We start from the raw sequence: 24,038 nt of genomic DNA on the forward strand, positions 1-24,038 counted from the left end.
ATATAACAAGGCAACGTGAAGCTATATGTCAACGACAGAATTTCTTAATAGGCTGCAGTGATGAGAAGGGCTAACATGATCATTAGTTGGAGAAGCTGAGAGTTCTTCTAACAGGGAGATGAGGTTATCCTTCATGATTAGCAGAGAGCCCTTCTTGTTCACAGAGCACTGCATCAAATCCTGGGACAATAATTCCAAGCGAATCGTAATGGGGAATGTTTATTTAATGGGGGCAGAGGGTTAGAAAATAGGTCTTAATGAGTGGTTTCAGGAAATAGAGTATTTAGTTTAATAAATCACTCTTCAAGTTTTGAAACTTTTTTCTAACCCTCAAATTTATTTATTTATTTATGTTTGTCTTTTAGAGACAGTAGTGAAGGTAATATACAACTGATACAATGTGTGGGTTGGGGTCCATCTTTCACAGTGAGAAATCTTGAAATCAGAACCAGTGTTTGTTTCCTGAAGCTGAATGTAAAATTCTGTTTGAACATTAGCCTGGCTATCTTCAAACCACATTTCTATACGCAAACTCTGCTTTGTATTATTTGGAAAAGCAAACTCTGCATTTCTAGTGGAAACCCTCCACATTCCATATAAATGTGAACCTTCCCCCTGCTCCCAAACCAGCAATTTGTTTGTGTTCTGAACAAAATAAGGCTTAGAGGTGAGCCTAAAGGTGAAATCCCATAAATAGAAAACTGATGGAGTCTGTCCTTTGATGAACAAAATACACAAAAATGTCCTTTCTTCTGACTTTATAAAAAGTCAAGATACAACAATTCTTTTTTTCACGTTTTTGTCTCTATGGAAACAGGCGCTCTAATTTTAGGGGATACTCTTTGCTTCTCTCATTGAGTTAGGCTTTAAATAAATCTGTGTAGTACCACTGGTGTCTGTTGCACTGTCATCAGGAAAACTCAAAATATAGCTGGAGAAAATGTGCACAGCAGATATGGAGAAAGCAAGTGAAATTGTCAAAAAATGAATGAAACAGAAACTCAAGCCTCATGAGGAAACACTGTGCTTGATTAAATGTGCTGTCAATGGATTTGTCTTAAATAGCATTCGAGTCTATGAAGAAATGGATGTCATTTAACTGAAATATGTAAGAGGCTCCCTCCCTCTTGATATTTATATTGTGAAATAATTAAAATGTAGTGTAGTGTACACATGTGGAAATGAAGTAAAAAGACTTGGAAGAGCAATTTGAAGACACAGTGTCATTCACGTTTATGACTGGTTAACTTTATTAAGTATTTACAATAAAGATGAGGTTACCTGAATAATGTGATTTATGGAACCTCACCTGGAAAAGCCATCCTGCCTGCCTTAAACAGTAGTGCCAGTGTGTCGCATACAACAAGCTGAGGATTCAAAATGAGGTGAATTGTCTTATTTTGTCTCGTCTGTCAAGAGAAAGCCAGCAGTGTAATAGAAACATCCAACTTGTAGACCAGGAGCAAGTGCTCTGCTTCTGCCCAGGTCAAAATGGGGACTGTCAGTATCGGGCTGTCAGAATTTGCATCAAAAATTGGTGTTTCCAGAATAGTAGGGAGGCAGGAGAGAGCCACAGCCAAAGTTTGAGGTGGAATAACCATCTATAAATATTGCTAGGTACCGTATCACTACTGATAATATTCATAACATAGCATAGGAATGTGCCCAAATCTCGAGAGGAAAAAAAGGAAAAAAATCTGTACTGGAGAACGTAAAAGGAACAGTTGCAATTTGCATTTGTTATATTCAAGGGTTTTCAGTGCTACCAGGAGTAACTGAAGCAATGAATGGATCTGGCAATAGTTGGAGGGCTAGAAAATAGTTCCTTGTATACTTGAATGTTGTTTTTTGTTCATGACTGGGCAGCAAACAGCTCTCAGCAACCCTATGTGCTCACTTAGGATGACATCTCAGGCAGTAAACAAATGTTCATCCATAGCACTGCATGTCTCTGTGGAATTATATTAAAATGCTTCTTCAATTACTTCTCTAAGAGCTAGAAATAATTATAAAACCCCAAATCACAAACATTGTATTATTAATTAACATGTTCTTAAACTAATAATGCTGTAGAACTAGTTGTGTTTATCCTCTCATTCTTTTGATACATTTTAATGAATTTCATTTTCTTGGGTTCATTTTCTTTTGACTTTGGTCTTGGAGTGTTTTTCAAGGTGTATGAATATTTATGAAGGGCAAATGTATCATGTAAGAGACAATGCCATAGAACATACAGATAGAAAAGGATCTTCAGAGAGAAAGTAATAATGCTTCACTTCAATTTGCTAGTAAGGAATGCAGGATAACTACTGCAATACAAAGAGTTAGCATAGATTTCAAAGGATTTAGTTTGAATTGATGTGAACGCAGCAGTTCATTTATATTTACATTCAGTAAATGGTGTACCTTAAAAGTATTCTAGCTAGAAATTAAGTTGCTGTTCACAATTTAGGTGGGAATGTGTCAAGTTTCCCATTTTCAGGAGTAACTTGAACACCTCGAAAAATAATTCCCACTTAACAGGAATTGTTTTAAACTTTTTCATTTATTTCTGGGAGAGGGCAAAATAAGTTAAATGAGGATATCTCTAGCAGTAAGAGCAGACATTAGACCTTCTAAGTGATAAAATTATCCAAAAAATATAAAACTTTTACTAAGTCGTTTATCTCCTACACTGAACAGGGGCTTTGTATGTAGCTTCTGAGCGTTCCAAATCACTATGATAATGCTGGCCATACCCAGTTTAAAGACTCATCTGCTTTGCATGGAGACAAAAAGTAGGCTGAGCACGTTGAAAGCTGAACACCTCCCTGTCACCAATAAAGAAATAAGAGGAATGCAGAAAGGCTCAAAATAGAGACAAGAACGTATCAACCTTTTCTCACATTTCTTTAATGGCTGAGGATATTTTTAAATGAGTGTCAAGAGGGAGATATTTTGAAAATATTTCATTTCACTGGCCAAATCCAGAAAGGGAGACAAGACAAAATTGCTTTCTAAACACTTTTAGTGTTTTCTGTGAAATAAATCTTGCAAATGACTGTTTCTTCTTGAGATTAGAATATAATGGTTCCAGAGTGAGGCTATTGTGTGCAGTCAGTCCTCATCTGTTCTGCTCATAGTCTAGCAAACACAGTTTTTCCCATGGATGCAGGCTGACCTGTTAAAGTTCTTTTATCCCTGACTGGAGATGCATCATATTAGAAGCAGGAGAAGATCCCCCAGAAGGGTACAGGTGGTGGCAGAGCAAGAAAGACAAAAGACCTGGCAGCAGAGCAACACGCTGCTGGGAGAGCTTCTGTGCTTTCAACAGTGGTGTGGGATTGAGCTGTGGGAGGGGGAGAGAGCCAGGTGTGAGGTGGAAGCTGTAGTTCCTGTGGATCTTCAATTTCATAAAACAAACAGAAAAAAACAAGTGAGTGCTTAAATTCAAAATTCCAAGTTATTTAAATGTAGAAGTAGTATTTTTATTTTATTGCAATTATTTTCCAATAAATTGCATTGTAGCTTTCATCATATTTTTAATGATTTAAGAAGAATAGTGTAATAAATTTTACAAAAAGAAGCAGGTACCAAGATCAAAAAGCATGAAATGGAACAGTATTAGAACAGACCATTGGGGCTGGTGTCAGATGGCATTATCATTCTGTTAGCAGGGTGCTCCACAGACACTGCTGGCTGCTTTGCAGAGAAGGGGGTATTTCTGTGTTAGGTGTAAAAGGAGTGTTTTGGGTTATGTTTTGTTTTACACTTGAACATGAACTGATATTTGGAAGACTGCATTATTGCTGTCTGTATTGTCTTTGCCTCATACATATTCAGGAAAATACGTAATATAATAGAGTGGCTTAGGTTGGAGGGAACCTTAAGGATCACGGAGCTCCAATGCACTGTTTTGGGTAGGGTTGCTACCACTAGATCAAGCTGCTCAGCGTCCATCCAACCTGTCCTTGAATGCCTCCAGGAATGGGGCATCCACAGCTTCTGTACGCTAAATAAATAAATAAATAAATAAATAAATAAATAAGAAAAAGTGGAGAAAAGGAGAAAAGAGGTGATTGCATTATGATTTCGAAGGCTCAGCTTTAAATAAAAACCTGCTGTTGGGTGACAAACTCCAAGCCATTTGTTTTCTGTGTCCATTAAAACAAAAACATTTTAACATAAGTATTTGTTTTCATTACAAACATATAAACACATGCTTTTAATATTACTGTGCTTTGGTATGGCAGCTTTTTGCTAACAAATTAATAGAGTGGCACATGATAAAGACAGCTGTAGCAGCTGTGATGTCCCTTATAGCTGATTTCCCAGCAAAGTTTGCATTTAGCTGGAAGGCTGACTTTGTGCTTTCATCAGTCATCCAGGGATGGTTTGCATATGTTGTGTGGAAAGATGACATGTAGAGAGGCCAGCTTCAACATTGCCTTTCGGGTATCTTCTTGGTCTTTGGAGAAAACAGATGCCTTTTTAATCTTTTCTAACTATACGTTACAGTGTGACTGCGTGTACTGTGTAGGTGCAAGGGAGGACAAAGCCTATAAACATTCATTATCTGTCTTGGGATTTTGATAACTCGGATAAGGCTGCTTTTTTCTGGTAGTCTTTATCACTAAAATTCACTCTCATTTGTAAATTGACAGATTTTTCCCCATGTACATTGTTCCTTATTTGTTGACATTAAAATTCCTTTGTCATTTCAATACCCAATTGATGCTATAAGGGATTTCTGTAACTCTTCACAGTTGGTCTTTGGGCTCACCAGAAAGTTTGGTTGCTTCAGTTAAGAAGTTCTAGATATGATGTTTGACTCATGTCTCTGACCTCCAGAGTTCTTAGTTGAGGATATGGTGAAAAAAGCCAGATCCACCAAAAGGATCATTTATTGGAAATGATCAGCAAAATAGATTGCACCTTTCTTTTGAGCTTCTTGTCTTCAGTAGGTTTTTTTTGTTCTATTCTTCTGCATGGTAGATTGTCTTGGGGTTGAAGTAACCGCCTCAGGCTTACTGTGATGCATTTCTGCCTGCTGAGGGTTGCCTTGGCCATATGGGATTTCTTCATATTGATTTATATTGTATTGGAATAGAAAATTTTTGTCCATTTGAATGTGAAGTCAGGGCATTAGAATTAAATAGCTCTGGGAAATTAAAAGAGATCTTGCCATTCTGAAGTTAGAAGGAACAGGTCTACTCACTGCATAGCTATAGTTATTCCTTAAAGGGAGGTATAATTCTTGTAAATTTGCTCTAACGCTGCATGCTTTAGAAACCTGTGATATTATCTTGAGGAAACTTTGTAATACAGACCAGACATGAAAAAAAAAATTTTTCTATCTGCTCTGATTGGATAAAGAGATCTCACAAGTGTCTTTGTTAGTATATTTTGGCAAATATCCCTTCTGATTTACAGGGAGATCAGATCCTGGCACCTTGTACCTAAAAAAGTCCACTGGTCAATATTGGTCTGTACTAACAGCTGGTAATTGCCTTGGTTCTTTCAGGAGATCCGTAGATCTTGTTCTTTCAAAATACTTGGTTTCATACAAGTGATAACATGAGTTTTAAAAAGGCATGTGGGTTAATTTTAAAGTCGTGTGTAATAGCTGAAGTAATGAAATCCAGAGGGCTTTTCCATGAATTAAACTTTTTAGAAAACCAATGGCAGATTCATCTGCATTATAAGAGAAAAGGATCTGTAGGTTTTAACCAGAGCAATATTAATAATAATCTTATTTGTGAGAATATTATTAATCATAACAAGTTTTTATTAACTACTTAAGTGATTCTCCACTTCTAGTCTTGAATATCCATTGCCCATCCCCTTTGTTCTGGAATTGTTTTCCTCTTGCATGCTTGTATTCTGCAGTCATTTGCCTCCACGCAGACATGGAGGTAACTGAGCTCACGTAATATGCAGTGCCCACAGTTCTCTCCCTCTTTATTTATCATGGAGAAGCAGAGGGGCTCTGTACTTTGTTGCAGAAGTATTTCTTCTTTTGTAAGTGCTGCACAGGTAGCAGAAGTAAACAGGAATTACTCTAATTACTTGTTGTTTGTGTCCTGGCAAAAATGAGTATTTTGCAGCAAACACTGGCATTCAGGAAAACAAAGCAAACAAAAATCAAACCCAACTTTTGCCTTCCATCTTTCTCTCCCTTTCTGTCTTAATATTTACCTATTTCAAACCTTAGTTCTTCATCAATTAAAGCTCTGGAACACACCCTGCATTTGCTCCCTGGTAGAGAAATCATCAGTGTGTGTTAAATGAAGGTTAGAATTTTGCCATTGACTGAGCGCAAGAGCAAATTAGCCATTCATAATAATTAGCTATAATTTTTTCAACTGAATTTCACAGGATTGAACTTAAACCTACCTAGTACCATGCGTCTATTTAAATGTCCACAGTTTTTGTGCTTGTCAGTATTCTAGAAGGAATATCTTAAAAGGTACTTAATATCAACACTAAAACAGTTCTTTTGTGCATAATAAAAAAGTAAACAAACCCGAGCTCTGTCTATGATTTAGATTAACCCCATTCACTACATGGATTTTAGAAATTAGATTTAGAGGAATTCTAAATTCTGAGGTTCGTTGTCTTAATTTGCTCCAGCTGAAGCCAGTGAATCTAACTCAGCTGATGGCACAACTGGGGTGATTCAGTCTCTTTTTCCTGGTTGCTCCAGCTGAGAGAAGGTAATGGTGTGCAAAAGCAGAGTAAGAATTCAGAAGTTCTTTCTTTGTCAGTGTTTTTAGATTTTGTGAGCTGCTGTTTCAAAAGTGTTAAAGAGAGATTGCTTCTAAGAGGTGGCAGGATTTATCATAGTGAATGAGTAAGTAATTTCAAATACTGCTGTTGCTCTGCTGATTGGTCTGAAATGAGGAAAGCTGCTGGCTGTTCAGGAGTTAGTTTTAGGTTATTATTGGTGTTCCGGCTGCGATGAGGGGCTGCACACTTAGCCTAAGCTTAGGTGATAGAGTTAACTTCAGGTTGAGTATGTCTGTTTTATCAAAGCCATGCTTTACTTTGGAATCTGATATTTGCTTTCCCTTGAATAATTCCCTTGTTATTTAAGGCTCCCATTGCTGGCTACTGATCTAAAAGACGCTGTTATCCAAGTGAGCTGTGCTGGTAAAGAGCTTGGCTTTTTCTGTGCCTTCGCTTGTGACACCTCTTGGTTGCTTGATTTTTCTCCCTGTTCCTTTATCTCTGATGACTGAGATTATTCAGGTGGATGTTTACCACTCTCACTTGCCCAGAAGTTCTAAAGGGATACCTTTTGTTTCAAAGAGAACAGTATATAAGAAGGCTGTGAGAAAGAAGGGCCTGTTATGATAGGGTGAGGGGAAATGGTTTTTGAACTAAAAGAGGGAAGATTTATACTGAATATAAGGATGAAGCTTTTAAAATAAGGGTGGTGAGGCACTGGCACAGGTTTCCCAGAGAGGTAGCGGAAGCCTTATCCCTGGAGACATTCAAGGTCACAATAAATATGGCTTTGAGCACCTGGTGGAGCTGTAGTTGTTCTGTTCACTGCAGAGAGGTTGGACTAGATGACCTCTAAGGTTCCCTACCAACTCAAACGACTGTATGATTCCTATATATCTGGCAATAACTGAAAGTGAGGTATTTGCCCAGTAGGTAGAAGCTGGTAGACCAACAGAGGCATATTAGGGAACTGGTGTTTTTCTATTTAATTTTACACAACCACTGTGCTAATGTGGAAATACTGTAGTTTTACTAAATGCTACTCTTCTTCCTAATGAAGGCTACCCTGTAAATGAAACAGGAGACTTGCTCTTCCATGAAACGGTAGCAGAATACTTGTGTAATTCTTTTTTTTTTTTCCCACTAGCTTTGCCATATTCTGACTGATAAACTACCCAGGGAGCAAGGCATAAATGGCATGCTACAGCTATCTTTATATTCTGCAACACGAATTTGGCTTCCTGATTCAGCAACTATATGTATTCCCTGGGAATCATTCTGCTTCTTGTTAGGACTTCATCATTTCCAGTCATAAATACATCCTTTCCTTTTCTTGCTCTGGGACCAGCATGCTTTGGTGCTTGGAATTGTTCTGGCTGGGGGAGCAAGGAATGCTGTCATCCAGGTTAGCTGGGGAGAGGAGGCCTAGCTCTGATATTTGGCTTTAGACACCTGATCAGATAAATCAGTGCAGAACAACTGATACACTACCTGCTGGGCAGGAGCTGCGGGAGCTGTTCTTTTTTAGGAAGATCCAGGGAGCATTTGGCACAATGATGGCAGCACTGCAACAGGCAGTTACCCAATGATCTTTTCTAAGAATCATGGCTTCAAGTGTCTGAAAGCAGCATATTCACATTCTTGTGAGGTTTTATTCCACATAAAATGGTAGTGAAGTTTAAACTGCAGTTGTAAAGTTAAGGCAGGTCTCGGGGATCCATTTTTTGTATATGAACTAAATATTAACTCTTTATGGAAGCTACAACAAGCAGCTCTGATATTTCTGCAATATCAGCAGCTCAGATCACACCTGCTGTCCGAGGCTAACAAAGTAGCATTCTTTGGTGCTAAACACCCTTTTTCTTCTCTGAAATGTTTGCAGAGCAGTTGTGCATGTTCATTGGAGCTGTTAGCCAATACTGTGTGCACTGTAGGGAGAAAACTGAAATCCTGAATTAGTGGATATTCTTGGGTTTTCTTTATTTTTTCTTTTTCGTAATGAAGTATAGCAGTGCTAGTCTTACAACATTCAACATGAGAGTCTGAACTGACAGCTTTGCTAATGAAAGTGCATAGTACCAACTGATTATATTAGTGTTACTTTGTTTGCTGATTGCAGGCTCAGATGGGGTAACTCAGCTATCTGAACCTCTGATATGCTGGGCATTTGCAGGACCTAGAGAAACCTACATTAATTAGCTGAATGAGACAACTGGCAGATAACCCTGGCAGAAGGAAGCAGAAGTAATAGGCATGCAGAAAAGCCTCTCATCATTAATATTCAAAACAAAACTGAAGGGAAGGAAACAATATACAACTTCAGTCCACTTTTTTATTTTTTGAAAAAATGGCAACCAACAAGAACAAAAAAACAGGCATTATGGGAAGGAATAATTAGGACTTGAGTCAGTCTTCATACAATAGTAGCTTCAGGAAAGGTACATGGTCTGATGTTTTCTCTGAAGGCCAAACTGTGGCATCTCAAAGACAGACTCTCACAGCTTTTAGACATCTTTCTGTCCCCAGGTGCTTTGAGGGGGGAGGCTGACTTGTAAATGATTCGATTTTGGTTTGTCTCTTCTTGTCTCTGCGCTTTCTGTTCAGTTCTGGGGACTGCAATGTACTCCAGCTCAGCCATTCTTCTTTTCTGCTGCCTAGGAAAGTCCACCTGTGATTCTGGTATTTATGTAAACTGCTACTAAATCATCACCTGTCCTCACATCTCAGAGTAATAAGAGTTGTTCAGTACAACACTTATGGAAAAAGCAAAATTTTACTCGATAATCTTATGCATATAATTCTGAATTCATGCAAAATGTAATAATCAATGAATATATCAGAAAATACTTGAAAATTTCAGGGCCAGGTTCATTCTCTGCTCTGCTAATGGAATCCATTCATTGGTTATTGCAGGTACTCTTAAGGCTACGAGTACTACGCTTCAGCCAAAACAGAGACAAAGAGACTCAGGCCTGGTCTAGGTAAGTCATCACCATGCAGATCACACCTAACAATGTAAATCTGCTCTAATGTTGAACCTGATGTTTACAAACTAACTGTCAAGTAATCAAATGCTTAATTAACTACTCATCTTCTTTGAGGTAATGTTTTAGGTACTTTTTTTTTTTGTCCTTAAAGTAAGATGGGATATCAGCATTATAGAGTTTCTGTTCATTAATTTTTTTGTGAAATTTTTGATAATATACAGTTCTGTTTGTGTCAGAAGTGAAGTAAATGGATCAAGGGGGGGAAAAAAACCTCACACACATCAAAAGAACTAAATTAAAAAATTAGTAAAGGCTAATGATAGATCGGCAAAGTTTTTGTCTTTGTTTCCATTGCCTTTTTAAGCATATTTTAAATCTCACAGCTACTCATTGATGTAATAGAAAGTGTTAAAATATCTGCTAGATAGAAGTTACGGGAAATTATCACCAGGAAGAGCTGAGATTAGTGCTGGCTGCAACAGGTTTGGAAGATATAGCTGGGGTATTGTTGGAGGATTAGAGGCACTGTAGGATGGAATCGTTCTTGCCTCAGTAGTCTTGAGGATTAAAGAAGGAGATCCTGTCACTTTGGGATACTTGCTGTTTTCCTCTTTGCATGACTGTAGTTGCTTGTGAGCATATAGTAGAATGTATATCTGGACCAGAACCAGCGATTTGAAATTTGATGAAATTACATCTGTGCCAAATTGTGCTTTACAAAAGGACAGTGAAAGCTAATAGCGGATTTTATCTTTGTCATAGAGATGAAAAAAATGTATGAATGAAGTGCAGTTGTCTTCTGTATTTTCTGTAGATGACCAAACCTGGTCTTTTATTGAAGAATACCGGTTCTACCATGAGCTTCACAACTCTTCACTATTTCTCTCTCTTTCTGTTTAAATAGCCATCAAGCTAACCCTTTTCTGAAGAACATTTCCTTTCAATAGGAAAGGGGGTGTAATGAATGGCATCTGTATTATGCTCAGCTGCAGGGAGGGAAAAAGAAAATACATGTTACAAGCAAGATAAAGCTTCTTCGAATATTTTAGAAGCTCCAGTGCTGTAGTTTAGGGCAGGGTTTCAAAGGCTCTTTCAATAGCAGCTATTTGGATCAAGTAAAGACGTGCAGGCATAAAAAGGGCCCAGTTTTGAACAGTGCTCATGTTCTGAAATTTCACGTATGCTCTTCCTGCCTTTTTCCAGGCTTTGGATTGTAATGGCATTTAAACAGAACTAAAGATTTGGGAGAAATAACTTTTATGTTACAGATACTGAAATGAAGGAAAGTTTTGAGACCGATCTTCTATTAAAAATAACAAAATGAGTTAAACTTTCTGGATCTACAGCAAGGAGGAGAAGCAAAAAAAGAAACCTCAAAGTGAAGTCAAATAATTTGATCATAACGGTCATTTAATATTTTTATGCACCGTGGAAGTTGTTGGTCTGAGTGCTTTTCCTATTGATGGCTCCTCCATGCGTTCAGCCCACTAAAGTGAATGCATCTCAGCCCGTCTTTCAAGCTGTGGTGCTATTGATTTACCATGTAAGCTGTGTGACAACTGAACAGTTGACTGGGGAGCAGCTGCTGCTGTAAGAGAAAAGTCCGGGGAAATGAGAAGAGAGCAAATGAATACCAAAGTGGAAAAAATATAATATGCGCATTTTAAAAGTTTTTAGTCGTGGTCTTCAAAAAGCTGCATGTTTTCTGAATAGCAAAAAAAAAAGAAAGAAAAAAAGATGGGCCAACTGACCCAAACTAGGAGATCTTCCTCCTTTGATGGATAATAAAGTGTAGTATTTTACTGGGCCTTTTTTTATTCTATTGAGTTTTCCATAGAATTGCCATCTTTTTCTCCTAAGAAATAGCTTAATTATTTTTAGTCAGTCTGCATCCTAATCTTTAAATATAGTTGCCTTTCTGTGAAACAAAATGGAAATACACCCGCTGTGTTCAATCTTTTGGTCACCATGAGCCTGAGATAAAACCCAATAAAGTCAGCTGGTTGATTTGCAGGGGGGATCAGAACCCAGCTGCATTTGAGTATTCGTCATTGAAGTTAGAAATGAAAAGTTAGCTGAGACAAGACTGATTGATTTTATTTATCTTCATACTGGTAGCAAGGAGATTTTGGAGATGAACAAATAACATTTTGAACTCCCTGTATGCTTCTATGCTAACAGATGAAGATTGTGAGGCAGAAGGAATAAATAATCTTTGCAGTTGAAAACACAGTGCATTTTCACTCTGTTGCCATGTGATTATGGGCTTGCATGAATCAATATCATTCACAGGTATGGTTGATGTTGAACCACTTAGTGAAGCTATGATGCTATATAGGATAAATCCAGTGTGCCAGGCCAGCATCTACTTCTGTAAATGAATCTGCATATTTACATTGTATTAACAAGCTTTGTTTCTTTCTTTCCTTCAAAACAAGCAATGCATTGCAATGCGATTTAGATTTTTGTCTGCAATGTACACTGGAATAAAAAAATCTTGGGAAACAGGAAATTCTTCTAGGATGGGGCAAATCTTCATCACATAACACTCTTGTATCCTCTCCTTTCCTTTTCATCCTCAGCTAGTAATGGCCTGTGACTTAGATAAAGCAGTAATAGGCATCTTGTATCAAGCCACTGTTTCAGTAACACTCTCTCCTCCTTTACATTTTCTCCCTAGAATGGCATCAAACACAGCCTATTGTTTTTGAGTCACTTCTTTCTGCTTTCCTGACCTGGCATGTTTAAAGATTAATGTATGTAATTCGCATCTTAGGAGACTTTTTCTATGTTTTTAATAATTGCTGATCATATACTTTCCCTCTCTCTCTCTCTCTTTTTTTTTTTTTTTTCTTTTAATAGGTTTAAGTAGGAACCCTAGTGCACTTTTACTTGGTGAATTAACACCTGACTGAAAACTGATGTTTCCTGTTACATGGAAGACTTGCCCAGTCTGTAACTCTGTGGACTCTCTAAAGTCCCTGTACTGAAAAACAGAGTAATTATCCTTGGATAAGAAAGCGTTCCTTCTCATGTACTGTAGAGTGGTCAGCACAAATAATATTAAAATACAGGGTCCAATGTAATACTGAGATCTGTGGTGCTGCATTGTGGGCAGGGAGCTTAGCCTCTCTGGATCAGAGGAGTTCATCATAGTTTGAGACAAACTCCCTATTGCAAGCAGTGTCCATGCACAATTTGAGATGCCATTCATTTTTTAATCCGAACAGCTTCTATTAATATGTGGATCGTATGTTTAAATGAACATGAACTGTGTTCAGATGCAGTATGTATGCAGTTGTTACAAATTTAGTAAATCTTAGTAATAACTTAATAAAAATGCATTTGGGCAATTTGAGAAGCTATTTTTGGTTATGAGACTCACAGTACCATGGAATGTCCTTATATTCGTGGTCTATGTGCAATTAAGAATACAAAGAGATTTAGAGATGTACGCATTTGCATAAAGATCTTGATGAAGGGAATTTTTTAATTGCATTTTTATCTCATGGTCAATGAATAAGTAGCTTCATATCTGTTACAGTGAGAAGAATGAGACATAATTTTTTGTCAGTGAGCATATACTAGAAATCATTGCCAGATCTTCAGATTTGATGTTGCTTCTGAAGTTTCTTCCCTGCACAAGATAGAAAAAAAATCAATGAAGCATGTAATGAATTCAGATATGCCTATGATGAAATTAATATGAATTTGGCATGCCCTTACTTTCATCTCAGGATTTTCCCATTTGTGTTTTTCTGTTTTTTGCCATTTTATAACTCATTGTCTGTCTCCTTTGTTGTATGTCTGGTGAACCCTAACTTCTTATTAGAAAGCAAACAATAGAAAAAAAAATAGAATTTGGTATTATTTCTGCAACCTAGATATCCTTCAGTTTAACAAGACCATGGAACTACACCCATAAGATTCAATAATCCTCCTGCTTTCATGTCTAGAACTGGTAGAAAAATATATCTAGATGATAAACATGTATTTTCCATGCAGAAGTTTGGGCTATTTTATGTATGAGGCTTCTATGAAATGAGGATAAATGATCTACCTTAATTTAAGACCAGATGGAACGTTTTTGCTTTGGACTGTGACCTTAGTACTAACCATCCCAATGTCACCAAATCCAGTATCAGATTTTAATCAATTTGGAAAAGAAGAAAAATAAAGCATTTAATTGTAGGTTGTCCAACCTTGTCTGGCCTTATGAGGAGTTTTGTGTGTGGTGTTTGGTTTGATTTGGTTTGGTGTTCTTTTCTGCGTGTATATGTGTTTTGTTTTTATTGCATCACAAGCTGTCAGCTGACTTGCAAGAATAACCAATTTTCCTGTTTTAAAACGTGTGGCGTGGGTGCTAATACCATTTGCACAATACATAGCTTTAGGGATTGCACTAATGCAGTTAAGCAGGGTGATTTATTTCTTTTACAGTGTATGAACTAATTTGCAGATTATTTCTCCCTGTGCTTCTGTAAAGGACAGTTAAAGTTATATGTAAGCTGAGCCAGAATTCCTATGTCTGGCAGTGCTGATGGAAAATTCTATGGAAGACTGAAGGAAGGCTTCTTTTTTTTTTTTTTTTTTTTTTTTTTTTTTTAAATGCAGTACATCATAGAGTGCATTTTAATCCTTGTTATATTCAACCGATATTGATAATATATGCTTTCGTTGTCTATATTATGAATATGATTTAGTATAGAGCATCAATTGCTGTTTACATGTTATATTGATAATGAAGTGAAAGAAGGACCAAGATTTCTGTATTTGTTGGGTTAACATTCTGAAAGGCTCCTCCCTTATGTTATGGACTGGGAGAAGTATTCTGAAGTGCTGTGGCTGTGTTTGATATTTAAGCATGGAAAAGAAATTGGTTGCACTTAGAAAAGTGTGACAACATTTAGAGAAGATAGCAATACATACAGAAGTCATATTCATTTGCATTTCTTCTTTTCTTATGAAATCAGGATTTGATGGGCTTTCCCGCCCTCTCTTCTAAGAGAGGTGAAGTTTGATCTGTATAAGGTGACCTGTAGAGGTCTTTAGATTGGCTGCAGCACATACTGTCATCTTCCTTATCAGGCAATATCAGGGGAAACATGGGGGGAAAAAGAGCAGCTGAAGACTGGGGTCATGCAGTTCTCAGTCATTAACACTGCTTGAGAAACTATTAGTAATTGAGCATGAAACAGATTTGGCTTCAGTTCAGTTACAGCTGCTTGTCAACAACGTGAAGCAAGCTTCATCTTTCCACCTTGCTTGGCAAATGCACAGCGTTTCTGAGAGCTGGTGTTTTGGGTCCTGCACTACCACCACACAGCAGGAGCCACTGCCTTGACCATGGTCACTGCTGCACTGCCACTCTGTTATGGAGAGGAGATGCTGACGACCAAAAATGAATTCTTCCTTCTTTTATTTAGCTGGTGAGCTGATGAATCAATTATTCCTACAGCTCTAATTATAGTGCATAGAATGTTGTGTGGTTGGTTTTTTTTTTGTCAGAAAATAAAGTTATTGCCTCAGCTGTCGATTCCCTTTGGGCTTAACCTTTCAAAGTGAAATTGCAGGTGTTTGTTCTCTCAAAGCTTTCAAATTGTTCACCAAGGTATGAAACAACTGGAAAGCAGTAATGAATCTGGCTTTTAATCAGCCTCCTGACATAAAAAAAGACATTGGTTCCTGCGTAATTGCTGTACGTAATTACAAAAATTAGGTTTCACTGCTTTGTTGGTCTTCTCAGCTTTAGAACTTGTTTCCTTGATGCAGCCACAGGCTGTGCAGGCTGCTGCTAGATTAACTCGCTTTCCAAGACAGAGAGTGAACTTTGGTGCCCATGCTGCTGGTTCAGCCTGGCCTTGGTGTGAGACACAACCCACGTGTGGTTCTGCTGGCACCAGGGCTGCCAGCAGGGTGTCCTGAGGAGGTGGCCGGGCAGAAGAGCCCTGTAGAGGTTTTGTGCTGCACATAGACTCCTGTGCAAGAAAGTCCGTGTGGGGCAGGGGGGGCAGCACCCCGGCACACCATGGCCGTTTTGGTTAATAGCTCTGTTTTTTCTATTTAAATAACTCTAGAACGCTGTTAGAAATAATTAGTTTTCAAAGGTTAGCAGTGTTTTCCACTCAGTGAGTTCTGTAAGCATTTCTTAAACTGACAGGGTATCTTCTAAACACAAAGAGGAAGGTGGAAGAGCAGGACCCTGCTGTAGGCCTAACAGAGCAGCAGGAATCGAGGCAGCCTGTGCCACACTGAGCCCAAGCCTGGGCCTCTGTGTGGGGCTGGAGGAGGCACTGGGTGTAGGGAAGAGACCTTAAGGAAGTTCCCTTAGCTCCTGGAGTTCTAGTCAGTTATGACACATCTCTGTGTATTGGATAGTGTACCCAAAAATGCAGCTGTGTGTGGCTGAGGCTTAATTCCTGTTGCTGTTTAAACTAGTCAAACACTGGTACAATTAGAACATGTTGAAAGTAGTGTGGGAGGTTATTGTCCACCACACAGCTGACATTCAGTACATCACTGGTACTAAAAGTAGAGTCTTATCTTCAACGTGATCTGTCATATGTGCTTCTTGAAGATATGTATCAGGTATGTTTGTTTTTAGTGATAAGTATCAGTTTAAAAGACAATTCTACCATTATTTTGTAACTTCTGCCATATTTTCAGGTGTTTGTGATATAACTTGCTACCAGGAAGTCATTAATTTGACTGGGATGCCAAAAGCTTTTCTGATAGATATGAACAAACAGATGTTACAGTAACCTTTCTGTATGTGTCAATACCTTCAAAATCACAATTGGCTGATCTGAGCTAGCAAAACTCTTGACTGCATTGTAAACTGCAAAGAACTTTGTGCCGAATGCTTAAAAATAATGTTCGTCTTCCCAGTTATCGCAAATTGATTCAGACAGGGGGAAGTTACATTGAAAATGAACATAGGATTTCAGCAACATAATTGTGCAACATTATTAGGAAAATAATCATGATTGCACATGCACGGGTAAATGCATTTTTTTTTTTTTAAAGCATGTAAAAATGAAAGTTTTTATAATTTTTTTTTTTTGTCTGATGCACCATATTTGTGTTAAACAGTCTTTTTTTTTAAATTCGATTAATTAAGTGATGTACTGGGATTGTAGCTCAGTTAAGTATTCCCTCTGAAGTATTTGCATTTATTCATATTCTCTATTTGGCTATCTCAGGCAGTTTCATGAGCCTTAGTAAATTAAACTCCATAGTCCTGAAGCAGGTAAGAAAGAAGTAATATTCCTTTTTAATAACTGTGGTCCGATATTAGAGCAAGGAGAGATATGTGTGTTGCCATTAATAGTAAAACTTGTGTTTCAGGAAGATATTTGCAGAGTTTAATTATGAGACTGCTGGCCAAATACGTATGTGGTACATGGTGAAATGTAGTGGCTTATTAATGGCTGAATGTGAAGGTGGTGACAGAATCAGGGATAGCATTTAGAAATCCCAACTCACGTTGTCACTTTAAATACAGTGGAGTAGTCCTTCTTGGTTTGTGTTGTCCTTATGATTGGTAATTCAGGTGTTAATGTCTGGTTAGCAATTTGCAACTGAGGAAGGCTTCTTTTGATTAATGTCCATTAGGAGAAGTGTTGGGAGAAGGTTGCAGAAACAGATCAAGTCTGACAGCTTTTTAATGCTGAATTTCTTGAATACATATAGGGAAAAGGGGGGAGATTACCAGTTCTCATGGAAATGGTTTGAATCTCTAACTGATACATTTTACCTTAATTTCTGTAGTAGTACATGTTTCAATTGTTAATACTCCTACTCTATATACACTGGCATTTTTGTTTATTTTTGGTTTAGTTCTGTCTGGCATGTAATGTGGATGAGTCAAATTGTAACCAGAACCTGTTGGGTAAATAAAGAAGCTGGCTTTTCTGATAACAAATGCTCACATGTGCCAAGTTATTAGCTCCAACATGCCTTATACCATGAAAATTCTCAACTCTGTGCATACTGAAGTGTAATACCCTTATCTGACTAGAGCAGATTTAGCCAGGAGAATAATAATATGCTTCTGTGAAACAGCCCTTTTCCTTTTTTCCTTTTTCTTTGCTTTTAGAAAGGGCTTTTTTTTTTTTTCTTTTTAATTTTTAATTTTTTATTTTTTTAAAGAAGGCTTATTTTGTGAATTTTGATATACAGAATCCTTTCTGTTCACTGTGTGCAAGAGGAGATGTGTGGAGATGGATATGTTTGCCCTGTGTTCACAGGATGAACCCACTGGAATTTGTGGAGAACTCACCTACTACAAAACTATGAATCAGGGAATCTGATTTAGAAAGATAGCACTTAGTAGGCAGATAAACCACGCAGATTGTAAAATCAGTTTTTAGTTCCATATAGATTCAATTATTTCCCTAAATAATGTTTTGAGTGACAAATCCCTGTATTGAAAAGTTTGGAGTGGATCTGTCTCTTTTTTTCCCAATCAGAAGCATGCAGTTTTGGATGACATGAGAAGGCTACACACTGAAAGCAAATGACAAGTTCTGATCAGTGCATATTCTGATACCCTAAATAGAGTGTTTCTGCTGAATTCCAGTACTGAATAATGAAGAAATCTTTCCCAAATTTGTATGCATTAAGATATTTCTGGGAAAGGAATTTTCTAGGGAAAAAGAATTGCTGATTGTATTTCTTGCTACCTCCTTTTCATGTCTGCTAACTACAGGTGAAACTATCCAAGAGCTCCTGTGTCGTTTAGACAGTCCCTCTCAATATCCCGTCCATTTTAATGGCAGGACCACGCTCTGCTGCAGTCTGGAAGACATTAGGAAGGGTTTTGGAATATCACAGGACATCATTTCCTTGCTAATAAGGAACGTTGGTTCATCCTGGCAGACAAAGCTCAGGTCCAGGGGCTTAGAAGTCTTCCCCACTAGTCTTATATATGGTATGGGACAAAGTGCTTCTGCCTCCTGTATATGCTATGCAGTTGCCTGTGGATGTAGATGCAGAGGATGTAGACATCTAAAAAGTTAAAAAATAGAAGAAAAAACAAAAAAGAAACTACAAGTGAACAAACATAAAAACAATTTTAAGTATAAAATGACTAAGGATTGCTTTGCTTTCATTTCAATGATTGAAAAATACACAAACTTAGCAGTCTTTAGATACCTCTACATCTTTACAAGTGAGGCCTTTGTTCAGTTAGTTGGCCATTCTAGTGCTAATTGCCCGGCAATAGAAATAGTTGTATATTAGAACTATATATGTAGAAATAGAATACTCTACTTCACAGAGTGTCTTCAAGGAAAAATAGATCAAAATGTTCTTCAGTAACTTTACAAGCATTTTGGCGGTAGGAGTGTTTCTGAAGCGTAACATTTCGAGTGTTATTGTTGGACTTATTGAGAGATTTAGGCTTTGTAATAACATGCCTCAAACAGAGACTGCTACAGCTTTCTCAACACAGCACCTTCTTGCCTGATCTATCACAGTGTTGTTGTTTGAGTTTATTGAAGAACGAACAAGGAGTGTATTGTACTTTGTAGACATTCTTGTTTTCAGTTTTTCATGGTAGAACTCCCATCTATTCCTTTTATAGATTACATGTGTGTATGCTCATATATTCCCCTGCTTATGTGTGATGGATAATATTGCACTGGAAAGGCAGTGTTTGTTTGGGTTTTGATATTAAAATCAAATTTGTGTAAAATAATGACTTCTTTATTTATACCTCTAATTGATGACAAAACAGAATCCTGCCAACCGTCTCGAAACCTGCTTTGTAGAATAAAAGCATGTAGTAAATTGGTAATGTAGTGGAAGAATAAGGATTAAAATATACTTGAAAGGAGATAAAATCTTGAGTTGCCTAAGCAGACAGTGCTGGGCTTTTGCCGTTTAAGTTTTTCAGCTACCTAACTTTGCCATCATTTTTTCAGAGTAAATGCTTATTTACTTGTGTGTTCTCAAAAAGGGAAAAGGCTGTAAGTAATAATTATCACTGATTTAATGTCGCATCGTTCCTTCTAGACATGAATCAGAGCAATCAGAAGATCCAGTATTTCACTCCAGAAAATCTGTAAGTACATTCCACACTGAGTTCTTGAAAATGTTCTGTGAATAGCATTGATAGCCAAGTGTATAAAGATTCATGTGCTTGACAACTTATGAGGGCATTTTTTGTTCCACAATAATAAATAACTAAATAAAAATCCCATCTGAAAACGGTGAAACTTGAAAAAGTGCTTTAAAGAATCAACATTCCTAAACTTGTTTGGTTATTTGCTGTTGCTATTGTGAATTTCATTGATTGGCACTTAGAGGAAAAAAAAGATTAATCAAAAATTAGAAAACTGACAACCACTACCACTAGTAGCCATAATGGGGAAGTATTTTTTCTTTATACCCCTGCAACAGTCAGTGTTTCAGAACACATCGTCAATTGAGTTGGAAACAATTAACTACAAAGTTCATAATGTTTTAAATTATGCAATAATACTGCAGGGCAGAGTGACATGAAAATGTCACTAAACAATGAAACAATTACTCAGGTATGCGAAAGCTTGATTATTTTCAGAAAGAAGGCATCTGAGCTCACCTCAGATCCTAATAATTAGAATTCTTCATATCTGGAAAGTAGTGTTTTAGGTTATAATGGTTTTCTTCTTAAAGAAAATGGAATTAATTATCTAGTCTGTGCAGAGCCCTAGATAAATGTAAACCTTTATGGAGCTAGAACAATTTTAAGCTAGAAAGGTTTTTTTTGGTGGGGGGAAAATTAAGAAAAAAGCCTACAGTGAATCTCTGCATTAGACTTCTTAGTTTGGCTCCATTTCTTGACTTAGAATGAATCTGCAAAAGAACTGCTGGGAGCTGACTCAAATATATATGTACACAGGTTTACAGAAACTCTGTGTTTGTGTTTGGTTTTTGCTCCTACCAGTAATATGAGTTGCAGTCTGATTTCACTGCATTCTGCAGAATGTTCTGCTTTGTTTCTGTTGATGGCTGTTCTCTGTCATTCTTTATGGCGTTTTAAAGCCTCTAATGGAACAATTAAAGTACTTGGGTGAATAATTTGGAAGAATTTCAGAGTTCAGTGCTATGAGATGGAATATTAATTTTTCTTGTGTGGTTTTGGTTCTTTGTTTGGCTGAGGTATTTTTTGTTTTGTCTTGCTTTGAATTTGGAAAGAGCTTTTACCTCCTAGTCTGAAACGAAGCATATTGTATGAGTTGACTACCAAGCTAGATCCTGTGAGTCTAGATGAGTAATCTTAAGTCATTTTGTAAATTAAGAGATGAGGCAGGGAGGCCTAGAACCTTTATATTTTCTCTGTGGCGTCTTTAGTAAGTACAGTGAAATTTGGAATCCTAAAGGCACAAAGTTCAGCATAAGATCTGTCATCTATCTGCATCAAAGCAGTTTAGTGCATATAGAAAACAAAAGGATGAGTATCTCATGGTTATTGACTCAAGCTAATGTAGATGTCATAAAATCCTTACATATGTTTTCTCCACCAGACCCTGATTTGAATTACAGTTCCAATTGTTTGGGCATAATTGTCTTGTAGTTACTTGTATGGGAACTTGATTTTAAATATATGATGAAGAAATGTATGAAATTGAATGCAGAAATTGTGTACATAGTCTTCAGAATAGTTGCCCTCCAACAAGCAATGAATTGGATGCTGATATTCTTAAGTGCCAGGTGTTATTTTAAAACAGAATTACGTTAGTGTTTCCCAAACTGATCTTTTTAACTAATGCAAAGAATGCATTATTGGATCCAGCCTCTGAAACAAGGCCAAAGGTTTTCATCACATATATTTTGAAACTGGTAGTGTTGTGATTATAATAACCTCAAAATGGAACATGTTGCAATGAGTCTCAGCAAATTCCTTGATTTAAGTATATAAAATTCCATGAAGAATGTTAGTGCTGGTTCTCACTTCACAGGAAGAAATGTTTCTGCAGGGGAGTATTCTTGTGGCATCTTAGAATCAGTCTGTCTTGTTGACATCCTAGATTACAGTCCATTCACTTACTCCATCTCCTACTTAAGAATATATATTGTGGCTTTCATCTGTAGCTTATTTATTAGATCTCTTCTTAGATTCCACATAATTACAAAGTCTTTCAGTTTAAGGTTATTTTAAATATTGATTTTTAGAATACCTGTTGGTGAACATTTTAGTATTTCTAGAACAAATGCACATGGTGATGGAGAATAAATCCTTTGATCTTACTAGGAAATTGGTTGTGTGGTAGCCTCTGTCTTCTATCTATAAAGTGATGTGAAAGCAAACTGAACACGAGTTTAAAGGTATGACTTTGACAGCAGCTTAAAAGTTGATTTTTATTTTTTCCTGAAGAAGATGAATGACAGTGTGTGGTGTCTATTGCCATCAACAGGGTGAAATTAAGATGCTTTTCTGGTTCCTTGTAGTGTGAGTGTCAGCAGCTTTGCTTGACTTGAGTACATTGCTAATTTGATAGCAGGCAGGGAATTGGCATGTACATCTACACATTAAGTATAATTGTGATGCCAGATTAATTGTAGTAGGACAAACTTACATATGGCTACAAAGCATGATGCTTATTGATGCTACTTAGAGCATTTTCCCTGTAGTAACTAAATGAGCACTGCAGCTGGTATATCATACTTTAAATCAATTTTACTTATAATTTGTGAAACACTTTCAGATAAATGGTTCTTCTAAATTAGCATGTTTGCAAAACATTAATTATACTATTCATGGGGGAAAGGTATGAAAAAATACAATATTTAGCTCTATATCTGAATTTACCTTGAAGATTTTTGAAATACTTAATGAAATACCTTGTTTATTTAAAAAATAAAAGAATACTACAACTTACACTGAATGCCTTAAAATAAGCAAACCTCATCTCTTAGGTAACGCCATTTTATAACGCTGCCTCATTTGTTGCTGATTCTGCCCTTTTGTCAGGATCAACTTCCTGGTGTAGATATATGGAGTGAACTGAAATACTGTATTAATTGGCCAGTAGCACCATGTAACAAGCAGTATTTGATTCACTAAAAATTCATATTATTTCTTGATACTTCTTTTCTGTGTGCTCAATGGAAGATGCATATTTTTCAGCATGCTTTTTGCTGTCTACTTCTGTGCTAATGCTGTGAAGTGCTTGTTTGGGACGTGTGCAAACAGTCCCCACGAGACACATTTGATTAAATCATACTCACTTGACCTTTTGGCGACACTTTGATTCAGATGGCCTACTTAGATCTTGTTTTGAAACTAAAACTAGAAAATATTCCCATCTTAACTCATCATAATTGTGTTTAGTAAGATGATAGATTGTCAAGGAATACGCTTGCTAAAATGAAAGAAGTTTCTCCTTGCTGAAACCATACCAGCTGAAGCAATTACGTTTCTAAAGAGAATATGGGATGGTTATCCTGCAGGGAGCAGTTTTTTACGCCTTGTTTTGACAATGCTTGTTTTTTTTTCCTGTGCTTTTCTGTCCTACTGGGGAAAACTGTCTGCAATGTACAGGAGGAATGCAAGAGCAGGCTCATTTGGGCTCTAGCTGAATCCTTCACTGTTCGTATGCAGTCTGGACTGTTTGTTACCACATCACTTTATTTACAGGCTTCTGCTTAGAGCCTAGGTTTATGTATGTAAATAAAGAAAGCATACATGTATCTTTTATGCAGGTCTTTCACCACACTGTTTGGAAGATTTTTGGTGTTTTTGTCTGACTTCTGAAAATGCCACTTGATTCCTAGGTCAGACCTCCAGGTTGTATGAAGGGATTTGGATTTGGCTACAGGTCTGGTCTGTTGCTTTATTTTGAATGGCAATATCAATTAATAGAAAAAAAGCTCCTGCTTGATTATGGAAACATCATTCAGATATTAGACAATACAGTGAAATTGTGTTGGTGTTCTAAGAACTGATATAAATTAAATTCTTTGCATGCATTAGCTCTGCCCACTGCATTGCTATTCAGTGTACCTGAACACAGGCTCTGGGCAGCCTGGTCTGGTGGCTGGCAACCCTGCACATAGTAGCGAAGTTGAAACTAAATTATTGTTGTGGTCCTGTTCAACTTAGGCCATTCTATGAATCAAATCCTGCCATACTACCAGAGCCTATCATTGGCCATGCAGTGGCCACAGTTGAATTCCCCCAGGAGTCCGCACACTAAATGTAGTTAAACATTTGGAAAGCTTTATGTTAATGTGGGAAAAGATTAATATTTTGTGCAAGTAAGATGCAAACATTGTTATGTCATGAACTTTTTTAATGACTGAATGCAGCAGACATAGTAGTTGAGTGGGGGAGGAATGCAAGCTGGCAACAGAGCT

General features: G+C 37.2%; 1 protein-coding gene across 1 annotated transcript in view; it reads left to right on the forward strand.

The window, feature by feature from the left end:
* DAW1 (dynein assembly factor with WD repeats 1) overlaps window positions 1-9,639 on the forward strand; it is a 133,602-nt gene extending 123,963 nt beyond the window's left edge. Inside the window, exon 14 of the mRNA XM_072344820.1 lies at window positions 9,622-9,639. The gene's annotated coding sequence lies outside the window, so the exon portion shown is untranslated. The remainder of the gene's footprint in view (window positions 1-9,621) is intronic.
* Window positions 9,640-24,038: the final 14,399 nt, after the last annotated feature.

The sequence above is a fragment of the Excalfactoria chinensis genome, chromosome 9 (assembly GCF_039878825.1).
Source record: "Excalfactoria chinensis isolate bCotChi1 chromosome 9, bCotChi1.hap2, whole genome shotgun sequence".
Classification (NCBI taxonomy): domain Eukaryota; kingdom Metazoa; phylum Chordata; class Aves; order Galliformes; family Phasianidae; genus Excalfactoria; species Excalfactoria chinensis.